Below are 16,606 nucleotides of genomic sequence, written 5' to 3'. Positions count from 1 at the left end.
TTTCAGGGGAGGCTCCTGTCTCCTTTAACAAGCACCTGTCTTTCTAAACCAAGACAGATTTTGGCGCCCAACGTGCAGCTCAAGGGCACTTAAACAAAAAAGGGAATAACAGTTCTTGAATAGTCTGATTTTTTTTGTGTGTGGCTATAGAAACCTTGCTAGGCGACACCATGTGGTCCAGCGTACCCTGGTTTGGGTGGCACGTGATCGTGGCTGTATTTCTCCCATTTGTAGGCCCTTATCTGAACATGGGTCCTATAACCAAGGCTACTGTGGCTATTATCTGGTTACTCTTATGGGTGAATAAGATGAGGGATTCATGGATGTTTAAATTTCTCTGGAAAGCAGGCACATGGATTCACAGCTATCACACACTAACTATATGTTTTTGGGGTTACTTTAATAATGGCACCTTCTGTAAGGAAATCACACCAGGGGAAATCTTCTCCCAATCCTTTTACCATCTTTTTGGGTCCGCCCCACCAGTTTTTGAAGGGATCAGATCCACTCTAAATATTAACGATATCATACAGTGGCTGGTGTTGCTGATAGGCCTGTTCTATTTAGCATTTAAAGAGAGGGGGAGACTAACCTGGATAACTACCCTGGCACCTACCCCAGAACCTAACATGCCACCAGAGTCCAGGGCTGCTGCTGCCCTAGAGCCTGACCCTACCCCACAGCCCACCCCAGATGTAAACTACCCAGATTGGGTGGGGGGTCTGGTGAAGGAGATACGTGAGATGGGCCATATGTTAAAGGTATACACTTCCCCAGCTGGTGAGAATCCCTCCCCCTGCCTTGAAGAGGGAGAGCCTAATAGTGCGGCAGCAGAACCCACAGATGTTACAACTGCCCAAGTTCCAGCTGGACTGCAGAGGCAGTCAGAGCCAGCAACAGTTGCCCCTGTAGAAACAAGGAGATCGAAGACAAAAGCAGAGCACCCAGATAGGGGAGGGCCCTCACAGCCCACAGGGGAGCCAGAGGTTGCAATCATCACTGAATCCCTGACGTATGAAAGTCTCCATAATCTGCATAAAGACATTGTACGACGGGGACGTGAAGCATATACAACCTGGCTTCTTCGGGTCTGGGATCTCATGGGTACAGGTGTCCAGCTGGACGGTGGTGAGGCAAGGAATCTGGGACCCTTGACTCAGGACTCAGGTATCAATCAGATTTTTGTAAGGGAGCCAGGGTCCCTTTCCCTCTGGGAGCGGCTTTTAATAAGTGTCAGAGAGAGGTTTGTTCACAGGGAAAGGATGCAGGAGCAGCACCATAGAATGCGCTGGAAGACTCTTGAGGAAGGGATCCAACAACTGAGAGAAGTGGCAGTGTTGGAGATACTCTTTGGGAGGGATGGACAGCACGATAATGTCCCCGATGAGGTCAGATGCACAGGGCAAATGTTGTGGAGTCTGGCAAATCTAGAGCCATCCCAATACACCACCTTCATTGCCACAATTAATGCTGATACCAACCGAGAGACAGTGGGGTCTGTTGCAAACAAGCTTAGGAATTATGAGAGTATGATCAATGGCCCCATGCAGGCTCATGTCTCTGCCGTAGTCCAAGAACTCAGAGAGGAGATGAGGGAGATGGTGACAAGGAGCAATCCCCATATTGCACCAGTGCAAGTGACAGGCCCCAGATTCAGAGCACAACGTTCCCTAGCTAGAGAGAGAGGGTACACCCCACGGGCTGACCTGTGGTTCTTTCTGCGGGACCATGGGGAAGATATGGGAAGGTGGGATGGAAAACCCACTTCTGTCCTGGCAGCACAGGTGTGTCAACTCAAGGAAGGAAACACTAACCGAGGGAACTCCAGTAAAGTGAAGGTAGCCTCTACCTCTCATGACCATGCTGCTGAGTATGATATGTCAGATCCCCTTGAGAGTACTTCTACCATGTATGCACAAGAAAGAAATAATAGCCAGTGTTAGAGGGGCCCTGCCTCTAGCCAGGGAGAGGCACGGGAAAATCGGATTTTCTGGACGGTGTGGATCCGATGGCCTGGCACATCAGAACCACAAAAGTACGAGGCTTTAGTGGATACTAGTGCGCAGTATACCCTGATACCATCGGGACATGTGGGGGCAGAACCTGTTTCTATTGCCGGGGTGACAGGGGGATCACAGCAATTGACCCTTTTGGAAGCCGAGATGAGCCTGACCAGGAAAGACTGGAAGAAACATCCTATTGTGACTGGCCCAGAGGCCCCATGTATTCTAGGCATAGACTTTCTCCAGAATAGCTATTACAAAGACCCAAAAGGACTCAGATGGGCTTTTGGCATAGCTGCCGTAGAGGCAGAGAACATTAAGCAGTTGAACACCTTGCCTGGACGGTCAGAAAACCCATCTGCAGTAGAACTCCTGAATGTGGAAGAGCAACGAGTGCCAATTGCCACCTCGACGGTGCACCGCCGGCAGTATTGGATGAATCGAGATGCCGTGATCCCCATCCACAAAATTATCCGTGAGCTGGAGAGCCAAGGGGTGGTCAGCAAGACCCACTCACCCTTCAACAGTCCCATCTGGCCTGTGCGCAAGTCTGACAAAGAATAGAGATTGACTGTAGACTACCGTGGCTTGAACGAAGTGACTCCGCCGCTGAGCGCTGCTGTGCCGGACATGCTGGAACTCCAGTACGAGTTGGAGTCCAAGGCAGCAAAATGGTACACCACTGTTGACATTGCTAACGCATTTTTCTCCATTCCTCTGGCAGCAATGTGCAGGCCTCAGTTTGCTTTCACCTGGAGGGGTGTGCAGTACACCTGGAACCGACTGCCCCAGGGGTGGAAGCACAGCCCCACCATCTGCCATGAACTGATCCAGAGTGCACTGGAAAAGGGTGAGGCTCCAGAACATCTGCAATACATTGATGACATCATTGTGTGGGGGAACACGGCAATGGAAGTGTTTGAGAAAGGAAAGAAAATCATCCAGATTCTGCTAGAAGCCGGTTGCGCCATCAAGAAGAGCAAAGTCAAGGGACCTGCCCGAGAGATCCAGTTCCTGGGAGTAAAGTGGCAAGACGGACGACGTCAGATTCCCACTGAGGTCATCAACAAGATCACCGCGACGTCTCCACCAACTAGCAAGAAGGAAACACAAGCTTTCCTAGGTGCCATAGGCTTTTGGAGGATGCACATTCCCGAGTATAGTCAGATCGTGAGCCCTCTTTACCTGGTCACCCGCAAGAAAAACTAGTTCCACTGGGGCCCTGAGCAACAACAAGCTTTTGCCCAGATCAAGCAGGAGATCGCTCATGCGGTGGCCCTTGGCCCAGTCAGGACGGGACCAGATGTGAAGAACGTGCTCTACGCTGCAACCTGGAACCATGACGTGTCCTGGAGCCTTTGGCAAAAGGTGCCAGGGGAGACTCGAGGACGACCACTGGGATTTTGGAGTCGAAGCTACAGAGGGTCCGAAGCCAATTACACTCCCACAGAAAAGGAAATCTTGGCTGCCTACGAAGGAGTTCAAGCCGCTTCAGAGGTGATTGGCACGGAAACACAACTCCTCCTGGCACCCCGACTACCGGTACTGGGGTGGATGTTCAAAGGAAAGGCTCCCACCACCCACCATGCCACTGATGCTACATGGAGTAAGTGGATTGCCCTGATCACACAGCGCGCCCGAATTGGAAACTTGAATCGCCCTGGGATTTTTGAAATAATTACAAACTGGCCAGAAGGTGAAGACTTTGGTCTTGCTGACGAAGAGGAACAAGAGCAAGTGACACGTGCCAAAGAAGCTCCACCGTACAACCATCTACCAGCAGAGGAAACACGCTACGCTCTTTTCACTGACGGTTCCTGTCGCATCGTAGGTATGAACTGGAAGTGGAGAGCAGCTGTATGGAGCCCCACACGACAAGTTGCTCAAGCTACCGAAGGAGAAGGTGGATCAAGTCAACTTGCTGAATTCAAAGCTGTTCAGCTGGCCCTGGACATTGCTGAGAGAGAGAAATGGCCAAAGCTCTACCTTTATACTGATTCGTGGATGGTAGCCAATGCTCTGTGGGGCTGGCTGGAAAGGTGGAAAAAGGCCAACTGGCAGCATAGGGGAAAACCAATCTGGGCTGCTGATGAGTGGAAAGACATTGCCACTCAGTTAGAAAAGCTACCCATGAAGGTCCAACACGTAGATTCCCATGTCCCCAAGAATCGGGCTAATGAGGAACACCGAAACAACCAACAGGTGGATCAGGCAGCAAAAATAGAGGTGTCAAAGATAGACTTAGATTGGCAACATAAGGGGGAATTGTTTCTAGCTCAATGGGCCCATGATGCCTCAGGTCATCAAGGCAGAGACGCTACCTATAAGTGGGCACAAGACCGAGGGGTGGATCTAACCATGGACAGTATTTCGCAGGTCATCCATGACTGTGAGACGTGTGCTGCCATCAAGCAGGCCAAGCGAGTGAAGCCCCTGTGGTACGGTGGGCGGTGGTCCAAGTACAGGTATGGGGAGGCCTGGCAGATTGACTACATCACACTGCCCCAGACACACCAAGGCACGTGCTACCTGCTGACCATGGTGGAAGCCACCACCGGATGGTTGGAGACCTACCCTGTGCCTCACGCCACTGCCCGGAACACCGTCCTGGGCCTGGAAAAGCAAGTCCTGTGGAGACATGAAACGCCTAAGAGAATTGAGTCCGACAATGGGACCCATTTCAAGAATGGCCTTATCAACATCTGGGCCAGGGAACATGGTATTGAATGGATATACCATATCATATACCATATCATATACCATATCATGCACCAGCTGCCGGGAAAGTTGAACGGTGCAATGGACTACTCAAGACTACCCTGAAGGCACTTGGTGGGGGAACTTTTAGAAATTGGGAAATGAACTTAGCAAAGGCCACCTAGATGGTCAACACCAGAGGGTCCATCAATCAAGCTGGTCCTGCCCAGTCTGAACCCCTGCGCACCGTGGATGGAGATAAAGTCCCTGTTGTACACATGAAAGGTATTTTAGGAAAGACTGTTTGGATTACTCCCACCTCAGGCAAAGACAAACCCATCCGTGGAATAGTTTTTGCTCAAGGACCTGGTTACACTTGGTGGGTAATGCAGAGAGATGGAGAAAGCCGTTGTGTACCACAGGGAAACCTAGTCTTAAGTGAGAACTGTGTGTAAGGTTTCATTATGATACAGATAGAAATAGAATAAGGGGTGGATAATGTTCCAGATTGCAAGGCAAGATGTATTCTATTGCCATCTGTATGGCAGTTGTCTGGTGTCAAGTGGGCAATGCTCCTTATCTCTCTTCCTGAGTGATCATAATCAACAGGGGGTCATCTGCTGATAAGGGGCTATTGAATGTCACCACATGACTGATAAGAACTATAGCAACCCATTGTGAGATGCTCCGCCCAGAGGGAGGAGCCAAGCAGTGCCATGCAGATATAACCTGCAAGGTTCTGACACCAACTTAGCTTTTGCTCCACTGGACTCCCCAGAGGAACAGCAGCTGCTTCTACTTCCACGGATCTGCGGAGGAAGAAGACACCCCTTTCCTACAGGACTCCCCTGCTCCAACAGAACCACACCTGACACTCCAGGAGGACTGCAGCCCCTTTTCCAACTGGACTGCTACCAACACCCTGACTTACAGGGTGTCAGGTCATGTTCTGACTCTGACAGTGTTGTTCTGGTGTATTGCATTGTTATATTTTATTTTCTTCTTTTATATTTTTTCCTTTCCCTATTAAAGAACTGTTATTTCCTGCTCCCATTTTTTTTGCCTGAGAGCCCCTTATTCATACCAATTCGGAGGGGGGAGGAGGGTTTGCATTCTCCATTTCAGGGGAGGTTCCTGTCTCCTTTAGCAGGCACCTGTCTTTCTAAACCAAGACAGCGGGGAGCTCCCGGGCAGCCCTCTGCCATATCTGTGCGCGCAGGGCAGGAGCAGAGCCCGGAGCAGAGGCAGGAGCCGGCCATAGCGGCAGCTCGCCGTGCCCAGGGCCACAGCCTCAGCTCTCCCCTCCCGGCCCCAGCAGCAGCCGCTCGCCTCCGAGGCTCCGGCGCTTCCTGAAGCCAAGGGGCCCGGCCCCCAGCCCGCCCTGGAGCCCCGCAGCGAGAGGAGCCACCGGCGCCGCAAACGGCAGCGCAGAGGGCGCGGGTTGAGGAGGAGGACATGAGGCTCTTTCTGGGCCACGCTGTGGCAGCTCTGCCCTCTCGGCCTTCGCCTTGAGCCCTTTGGTTCTTTTCCCTGAGCCCTGATCCCTGTCCTTGGCCAAGGGCCCCCGCAGCCCTTTCCAGGGCTGCACTAAACGCTCCCTCAGTCACAAAATCACAGAATCCCTAGGTTGGAAGAGACCTTCAAGATCATTGAGTCCAACCCCTGCCCTAACACCACAACTAAAACATGGCACCAAGTGCCACATCCAGTCTTATTTTAAATACATCCAGGAATGGTAACTCTGCTGCCTCCCTGAACTCTTCTGTCCCAGGAAGAACCAAGATGGCACTGGAGCCTTGGACACCCCAGCGCTTGGAGCTCTGGCATTTGTTTTGTCTTTTTGCTTATGGAAAGGCCTTGGAAAAATATTGGAAAAACTGGTCACTAATACAGTAGGCTACAGAGCTACAAATATTTATGTGAAAAATATAGAAAACATTAAAAAAAAAGGCAAAACCCAAATGGCATCAGCAAGGTCTTGGGCATGAACACGTATGTCCAGATGGCCTTCTCTGCCCTATTTCTGCATGTTTTTGGATTTGGGAACCAGAGGAATCCTGCTTGAGTCTGTGCAGAGATGGGTTTGGGAAGTAAAAATTATTTTTTTCCTCCTTGAGGCAGCTCCTGTTCCTAACATCAGCTGAGCCTCTCTCCAGCCTGATGCCTCTGATTGTTGCAGCAAAACAATTCATGGCAGGTAGAAGACACTGACACTTGCAGGGACATGGCTTTCTCCAGTGCCAGCTGTGAGTGGGAGTCAGAATAAAAACTCTGTAAACCACAACTGCATTGGAAGATTTCCTTCCTTTTCATTCTGAGAATAAGCTCTACATTCACTTTGGAATTGCCAGTTGTTTGTTAAGGATGGGAAGTTCTCTTTTATGATTTTTTTCATGTGGTTTGGAATTGCACAATGGTCTCCTTCATTCACAAACTCCAGACCAAACTGCCTTTGGAATATGGCCCACTGGGCAGCTTTTGCCCAGCCATGGTACTTCTAGGTCAGAAAGCAAAGGCAATGGTATTTGTAGCCAAAACCGAACAAAGCCTGGGACGGCCAAAACATCCCTGGAGACACAGGCTGTTCCTAGAAATCAGCAAAGTTCCTGCCAAATGGTTCTGTAGCACTAAGTGCAATCTCTTTGCCTGGATCAGAGCCTTGCTCAACTGAAAAAGCAGAAAGATCAGCAAGGCTGCTCCCAAAGGCCCATCACATCTGTTTTATTCTGCTCAGCTGGCTTAAGTTTGCAACTAAATGTGTGTCTGCAGTTAAACTGATGAGAGAGGGAAAACAAACAAACAAACAAACAAAACCCCCCAAAAAACCCCAAAACAAAACCAAAAAACCCCCCAAAACCCCCCTAGAAACAGGCTCATGGCAGGGCCATGACATTCAACAAGAGGAATCACTGGTGAGCATTTTATGGACCCCTCTCAATCCTATTAAAATACTGCAGTCCTGGTTTGAAATAGACAGGGATGAAACAACTTTGAGACAGGCTAAAATGGCTTGTGGGTATTTTTTTTAAAAATTATGAAAATTACCCAAAAGGTGTTTTTTTACAACATTTTAAAATATACTACATAAAAATAACAATTGTAATAAATAAGAATTTTAAAAATAAGTGTTTTGGTATACAAATAACTAGAAATACAAAAATGTGAAACTATGAATGCACATTTTCATAAAAGCATGAAAGTACTGAAATTACAGACAAAAAAATACATATAATGAACAACGTAATTAAGGCAGGTAGAAGTGTACTTGAATTAGCTCTTTTTACACTGCTGGAGTATTTTCCTTGTGAAGAGGCTCTAGGGTATTGCTGAAGAAAAGTGACACAACCAGGCTGGGGCAGCGTGCCGTGCTCCGTGCAGACGGCTGCCAGGGGCTGCCCGAAGAGCGCCCTGCTGCAGGCAGAGCCCTCCTGGCCTGGGGCCCGGGAGCAAAGGGCCAGGGCAGCCACCTCCTCCTGGTCCTGACCCTGCCACCGGTCCCTGCTGCTGCTGCTGAGGGAAAGGGAACCAAAGGCCATCGGTGGAGAACACCGGGGCAGCGCTGCTGCAGCCTGTCCTGCCCTTCCCTGCCTTCAGCGCCCTGCGGAGCCACATGGCATCCTGGGCAAGGAGCAGCAGCTGGCGTGTGCCTGTGGGGCTCCTGAGAGCTGGTGTGTAACTGGGAAAAGCTGCCCCAGCCCTGGCCCTGCCCTCTCCAAGCTGTGGCAGCAGCGCAGACTCATCTCTGCACAACCACCTCCAGTGCCCAGGGTCCACTGGGTGCCCTTGCCTGCCCAGGGGACGCCCTCCCTCAGGGTGCCACAGCCGCATGGCCACACTTGGGGGAACAAGTGAGCACAGCCTGGCCAGAAGAGGAGGTCACCTTTGCTTCCCAAAGTCACCTGGCAAGAGGTCAAGTCCTTGTCCATCGCCATGTATACTGTGCACTAGTGTTAACTAAGGCTTTATATTATTGTGTTTCTGATGTGTTAGGCTAATGAATTTACACAGTTTTTTTGAGCCTCTACCTGCCTAGAGGCAGGGTCCCTCTAAGTCTGGTTATTCTTTTTTTTGGATGTGTGTTTGGGAGGTTTTTTAAAGGGGATTGGATATGTTGTTATCATTATACTTGGTATATGGGCTTTTTGGAGTTGTTTCGTTTTTGGTGGAATTTTTTCTTTGAGTCTTGTTGTCTTTTAATTTAAGTACCCATTGTGCCAGAGCAGTAGTAGATTTTTTATCTTATTTCTTTATGTTTTCTCTAGTGTTACAAAAGAAGAATTATAGTTTAATTTGTGGGGTGTACTTTCTCTCCCTATCTGGGGGATGTTTGTGTTTGGTATTAGAACTTCTGATCTGTATTGCTGAGAGTTGGAGAAAGCTTGCTTTCATCTCTTTTCTGAGATTTCTGTGATTTTCTTTTATTTTGTCTTCTAATTTTTGTAGATGTGTTTCTACAGTTGTGATTTTTGTACATGTTGGGTTATATACAGTACAGTATGTATTACCTGTGCATGTTTGGAGCTTCTTTGGCATATTAAGTACTGTTTCTGTATTGTTATCTTGCTTTATTATTGCTAAAGTAGAAGTGTATTCCTGTGGCCCAAGTCGTACAAGTTTTTCTCATATCAGGGATGTATATGGTACCAAGTTTGCATTTATAGTGTTTAGGTCATCTGAGAAGACAATTTTTGTTATTGTAATTTTTCTTAAGGGTTTAATCTTTTGTTCTCTGGACTTCCATTGGGTTTGTTGCATACAGAGATTGTCTGTACACAGGCATCTTTGTGCCACACTTCCCAGGACCTGTGCCCAGAGATTGTGAGGGTCAGCTCCACTCATCATTTTTTGGTTGGTAACTGGATTATGTGGCAGCGATGTTAAATGCTTTGCTTTAGTATTATTTAGAATTGTAGTTTAGTTTGTAGTATCTTAAAGATGGACTAATTAATTAACTACAGATTTATCAGGGCTTTGAATGTAATCTTTTTCTTAGGTTACAAAAGTCTTTTAGAGAAAAGGACTTAATAGTGACTTGGTTTTGGGTTAGTTTTTGGTTTTGAAGACCTTTCTCACAGATCATGATCACTGTTTATTGGTTGATTGGTTTAAAATGTGTGGGTTTTGTTTGCTGTGGTAGGAGTAACAGCTGTTGGGGGAGGTTTACTGTTTGGTTTAGTTGCAGGCTTAGGCTTCTTGTCTGGTTCAGCTATAGGCTTAGGCTCACTGTTTGCTATAGCTAGAACTTGAGTAGCTGGGGTGTTGGCTGTAGCCTGAGTGACTGGAGTAGTTGCTGATTTATTTTCTTGCCCCCCTGCCTCTATTTGTTGCTTTACAGTATCTAGTAGTGTGTGATAAACATATGCCAGGGCCTAGCTTATTGCAATGATTTTTTTTTCTCTAGTGTCATTATGGTACTTCTTTTTTAGGTATTTCTCTACTTCAGTTGGGTTTTGTATTTGTCTGCATGGAAAATCTTAGGTTACACGGTCAGAAAATTTTTTTCAGAGTTTGGTTTCTATCTTCTCATTCTTTACACTGCTCAGAATTTTCCATGCTTGGGTTTATTTTTGGGTCACGGGTCTCATGAGCTGTTTTGGATATCTCAGCCCTCCTTCTAGAGAAGTTGTAGACTATATAGAGGAAGCTTATAAGATGAACGACTAGGAAGGTGGTATCCTTGGCATTCAGGGGAAATGGAACATTCTTAAAAAGTGGCTTAATTGATTCAAAGGAGAAGAAGGAAGGGAAAGCTTGAAAAGCTTCATCCCATCCCCTGCCCCTCCTCTAACAAATTGGGTGTAATTACTAATAAACCCCCAAAACAAGCTGGTGGAACTAGGACACAGAGTAGGATGAAGAAACTATAAACCAAACAGATCTTGAACAGACTTCAGTACTTTTGTAAACTCCCTATGAATTATTCTCACTGAGCCCAGCACAATAGTTATTCTAACCCGTGCCCCTCTACTGTAGAAGCTATGTGTTAGGGACAATATTAGAGCTATTTTAGGTAAGAAAATAATCTTAGGGACTAGAAGGGTATTAAAACCTAGGAAAAGAAGCCTAGGGACTAGAAAGACCTGAAGGCTTCTGCCCTGAGAGACATTATGAATTCAAGCAATATGGCTACTGATTGCTTTATCCTAATCTAGAGTGAGCACAACTAAAATGCAATCAGTACAGGTTTTTTCCTTCCTAATGAACTCCATGTTGGGGCCAAAAATTCTGTTTATCCAGGTTTAGGGCAAATTTGGGAGAAAACTTTTAAAGGGATTTTTTCCAGAAAGCAAATTCAAGCGGCTCTCCTAATTGGTTTGGGGAAAAGATTTCTTTGGAGAAAAGTGGAAAAAATTGTTTATTTAATAGGGAAATCATTTACTAGCACAAAAAATGGACAATATTGAACCATAAAACCTCTTGTTGCTTTAAAAGAGATGACAAATTCATGAAGTCCCCTTTGTGGGATGTAGCTCGGCTCACTCAGTCTTTTATCAGTCCCTCCAGTGCTGGAAATGCCACGGGCCAGGCTGGCCTCAGTGGGCCACAGTGGTTGCCCCTGTGTCTCTTCTGCACAGTGCAAATTAAAAATATTTATTCCTTACTATCTCTGCCCTTCTTTTCTCTTTTAGCTTACAAATGCATGCACACGTAGCAGAAATGCCTTTTTGTTTTCTACATCACTTCCTGTCTAGTCATTTCTTTTTATCCTGTTCTGATGCTTTGCTATTGTCATATATTTTATTCTAAGTGTACTCGTGTTTTCTTGAATGTGGAAGTTTCATAATGCAATGCTTTCATTCACCTGCTTTGCTTTCATGAAACCCTTCCTTAAAATTACATAAGTAACTGTATGGTTCCTTTCTGCTTTGTAGATGATTTGGGAAACTCAAGTCATACTCATCTACAAAAATAATTATAATTCCCCTAAGAGCTCAAGTTAATGCTAAAGCAACTGCAGCTGCTTATTCACTTCACAGAAATTAGGAGAAATTTGCATTCGCATTGCAAATATTGAGGAAAGCAGTGCAAGGATGATGGGCATCCCTCACTTATCCTGACAGATTGATGTCACTGGCAAAATTCCCTCTTTTCCAAAGGGTTTTCATTTGCTTTGGCTGTACTTCATATGGCTGCAGGTCACATTTCCCCTGATTTAAGGAAAGCTCTTAGCAGTTCTTAAAGAAGTCACCCGTGGAGGAATTACTCAGTTCTGCAGTCCTTGTTATATGCCCTGTTTTAAAAGACTTCGGTGCTATTTTCCCTCTCTCTGTGTTTTTACACTTGTTCAACAAGGTTCTCTTTCTAACAATATTAATCACAATATCCCAAGGAGTAAAAAATTATTGGATATTTGTTCTCTAAGTATTTAACAAAGAATGATAAATAAAATCTGTATAAATGCTGGATGTAAAATGCAAATAAAAATAAACTTGAGCGTTCTCCCAAAACCTTAAGAAAGAACCCCATGTATTCTGTAAAAACCAGATCATTCATCTACAGAATACAAAAAGGGGCATGTTCTAGAAGACAACATTTACACCGTAGTGCTGCACAGAATTATATTCTTTCAAGCTTTTTGCGCTTCAGGGGCAGTATCACTCTTTGAACTGTAATGCTCTGAGCATGTTCTGCTCACCGTGGCAACTTTCTGCTCTCCCCTGGTACAGATCATCCTCCCAGCAAAGGGGGAGTGCAGCCACCACAACTTGCAGCACCTTCACACAGCAAGAACGTGAAGGAGCAGACCTACAACTTTTTTTCCCCAGTATGTGAAATGCCTCCTCTTTAGAAAGGCATATTCCGGAACTCAGTAAAACAGCAGGGGTGATGAATGGATTGAGAGCAGCCCTGTGGGGAAGGACTGGGAGATCCTTGAGAAGGAAACATTGGATATGAGCTGGCACTGTGTGCTTGCAGCCCTGAAACCCCTCTGTACCTGTGTCTAAAGAGGGATGTCCAACAGGTCAAGGGAGGGAATTCTGTCCCTCTGCTCGAGTGAGAGCCAGGAACAGGATGCCCGTGCATGTTGTGGATGTCTCATCATTGATTCAGGGTCAGGTTGGCTGAGGGACTGAGGAACCTGGTCTAGTGGAAAGTGTCCCTGACCGTGGCAGGGAGCTTGCACCAGATGATCTCTAAAAGTCCCTTCCATCCCCACCCTGTCTGCCATTTCATCATTTCAGGGCACATAGGACAGGAGAGAAAAAGAAATTAAATGTGACCATGGCAGCGAGTTAATGGGGGGATATTCTGGGCCACAGATGTGGAAGGAACTCAAGATGAAATCACACCTTGGGCAAGAGTCCCTGTAAAGAATGAAATGTATCTCCTGGAGTATCTGTGGCCTTAGTTACCCCAGGAAAAAGGCAATATCTTGGTACTCTAAAATTCCAGCTGCTGTCTGCATAGTTAGACTGTGAAAAGTCCAGTTCGAAATGAAAAGGAGTATAACTGCATACTTCAACAGGCACTTACTCAAGCAAGGATAAACACCCCTCCCAATAACAACACAAAGAAGTCCTGATGAGCAAACTTCCATCTTCTTCTACATGGACTGTGAAGCACCAAAGTCTGGCAATGGACATCCCTCCATTTGCGCAGTTTGGAAGAGATCTCTGCACCCTGAGGCAGAGCCATGTGGTGGTTGCACAAAGCATCCTTGCCTCACACCAGCCAAGCCTCAAACCAGAAGTTAGTTCCAAGTGAAGAAAGAACTGCTTGGGTTGATGACTCTCAGGGATGACAATAGACAGAGACAAGAGGGGATGATGGCAAGCATGGCCCACGTGGTAAAGTGTCTGGGCTCTCCAGAATCATGACAAGGTTCCTCTGGCCCTTGCACCCCACTCTGCTGGGACAGCATCCAGCTCCTTCGTGAGGTTGTGGGGAGGAGCACAAAGCCACTGGAACACAGACACTTGGGAAGTGGAGAGGGATCTGGCATGTGGGCAAGTGCCAGTGGGAGTGGATGGGGCTGGAGCAAAACATTCCTTCCCGCTTCTCCCTGAAGCAGGGACACAATCCACAGGGGTGGGAGACTCTCACCTAGGGCTGGCCACCAGGTTCTCCAAATCTCAGCATTGCCCAGGGAAAGGCAGTGACAGGAGGAGGCATCATCCAGCCACAGGCAGTCCATGCTGACTGGTCCCAGCACTCCGCTCCTCACAGAAAACCTTGGCGAGGTGTCAGGAGCGGGGATGAGCCACGGGGCCTTGGACACATGATGCCAGCGGCCAAGGCAGAGCAACATGGACAAGCTGAAAGCAAGAAAAAATATTTTCATCTTCCTTTGACAATATGCACTGGTGGGTACATGACCTGCTGATAGAGGGTGACATCAGCGAGAGGCAGATTGTGACATCTCGTCCCTCCCAGCTTATATTCAGACATGGGCAGAGATGGGGCCAGCCAGGCTCTGGCCTGAACTCCTATGGAGCGTGACTGTGAGGTGAGGAGGATCAATCCAGGTTTCTCTGGTGCTGAGTGATGCCTGTTCTTGGCAGGTCCCAGTGCCAGTCCCAGAGCAACCAGCAGGGTTTCCCCAATCCTGCCTAGTTCGGCAGCCAGTCGCTGCGGGTGCTTGCAGCAGAGTGTGAGTTGTGCAGGAAAACATCCCCCCAAGGAAACATCCCCCCAGGGTGGCCATGGGGCTCAGGGGGTTGGGGGGTGTCCTTCTACAGCAGCCTGGCCATTCCTTCCTCACCTCTCCTGCAGGGTGTGACACCAGCAACAGAGAACAGCTCCTGATCCTCAGCGCTCCCCATGTGCTGCACAGGCCAAGTACGGCCTCAGAGATGGGTGGCAACTGTGCCATCTGCCAGGACACTTGGGATGATGTGGCTTCTACTCAGCCCTGTGGCCACCACTTCTGCCGGGGCTGCATCCTGCAGTGGGCACAGATAAATCCTGTGTGCCCACTCTGCAAAACAGCAATGGAGACTGTCAGGTTTTCTGACAACACGGGCGAGTCTCTGGAGATCGTCATCACAGCCCCTGAGCAGCTGCCGGCAGCCCCGAGCTCAGCAGGGAGAGCTCCCAGAGGCCAGGATGAGAACAGCCGCCATGGCCCTGTGCCAGCCCATCCCTCTTCTCCTCAGGACACAGCAGCCAGAGCTGTCGGCGGTGTCCTGCCTGAGGTCTGGGCGCAGCTTTTCCCTCAGCAGCGGGAACTTCTGGGCCCTGTGCAGACTTGGCTGAGCCAAAGGACAGAGACCGTGTGCCAGGAGACCAAGGAGCCGTGGTGGCTGAGATCAAACTGCCTCTGGCTTGTGCTCTGTGTGCATGGGCCAGGCCAGGAGATCATGATCCAGAGTTTGCAGAGCGACCTGGAGGACCAGGCAGGGCCACTGATCCGAGACATCATCAACATCATTGTGAGACACTGCAGCTCAGGGGCCCCGAGGCTGCTGCTCTCCCACACTGCCGCAGATGAGGATGACAGCCCAGCAGCCAGAAGCACCTCCAGCTCCAGCTCCTCCAGCTCCAGCTCCAGCTCCAGATCCAGTTCTTGACTTCAGCTGTGAATGCACAGGGAAGGATTTGCTTGGTAGAGCAAGATTTCCAGAAGAATACGGAATGAAAAAGGGGCATAGTCCTTAAATGAGGACGAAAGGTGTTCGCCATGTTTGGTTGCTCCTTCTGCTGGGAAGAATCCCTGGTGCAGGTGTGTTTGCGGTGAGGAAGTGGAAGCTTTGTAGGTTCTAAGAGGCTTTGTTTGATGGGAAAGAAGAGTATTTGGAGAATTGGCACTGAAGGCCAAGTGTCCCATGCAGGGAGAGGCATGCCAGAGGTGCCTCTGTTCCAGCAGCAGCTGTGGGCTGTGCCTCTTTTGGGTGGGAAGGCAAAGGCAAAGCAAGGGCTGGGCTGCAGCTGCTGCTGCTGTGTGAGCCCTGCCGTGCGTGTAGGCGCTCCCAGAGCTGTGGCTGGGGCTGGGCTGGAGCTGCAGCTCTCTGTCGTTTAGCAGATTATTATACGTTGGCCAAAGAATGTCTCTCTTTCTATTCATGGGCTGACCCATTGCCTGCAGTACATTTATGATTGTGAGGCAGGGCAGACTCACAGTAGGGAGAGGGATTTTTTTTATTTACCAATCCCTTATTTTCAAGTGGCATGACTTTTGTCTTCTGTAAAGTCACCCATAGCAGTTTTCAGAAGAATTTTATTCAATAAGAAAAGGAAACTTTGCAGGCTTGGAACCATCTTTAGAACGTTTAGGGTTCTGATGGCCGGGCTGTTGCAGAAGAGATGAATATTCTGGAACTGGTCATAGTGAGAATATCTGTGTTTCCAAAGGTAATTTGCAGGTGCTTCATTGTGGACATTTACTTCCTCAGTGGAATAGAAACACTGCTTGGTTTCTGGCTTTCCCTGTCTTTTGGGTTCTTTTTCTCCGTACTCTCCCGATGTACAGATTTTTGCCACTGATGACAAATGTGATCCTGGGAATGAATACCCTGGCTGCATAAATGTTTGCCTGGATCATACACACGGGGCAGCAGCAGAGGGCTCTGAAAAGCACCACCCTGTGCTGGGTTGTGAGAGCTCTGGGCTGGGGGTGGTGAGACTGCCAGGCAGAATTGTGTGCTTTGTGTGGGGGTTTGCAGCACACAGCCCTGGGCAGGGCTGGCAGCGAGCTCTGCCCTTGCTGGCAGCCGTGCTGGCAGCAGGGAGAGCCCCTGGCTCTCTGCTGGCTGATTTCCCCCAGCTCTGGGATAAGCCAGGGTCAGAGCGTGAGGGCACATCCCCTCACTTGGTGTCTTCTGGTTTGCTGTGCTCCTGTTTTGTCTCAAAGGTCATTTTGTAAGAGCTTCAGTTTCACCTTGGCCACCTGAGTTCTGAGTTTAAAAGGCTTGTCATGTGAACCGTGTGGGAAGTGTTCCCTCATCCTCCACGCTCCCTGTCCTTTG

The sequence above is a fragment of the Fringilla coelebs genome (assembly GCF_963513975.1).
Source record: "Fringilla coelebs genome assembly, chromosome: Z".
Lineage (NCBI taxonomy): Eukaryota > Metazoa > Chordata > Aves > Passeriformes > Fringillidae > Fringilla > Fringilla coelebs.
Note: the sequence above shows the minus strand (reverse complement) of the source record.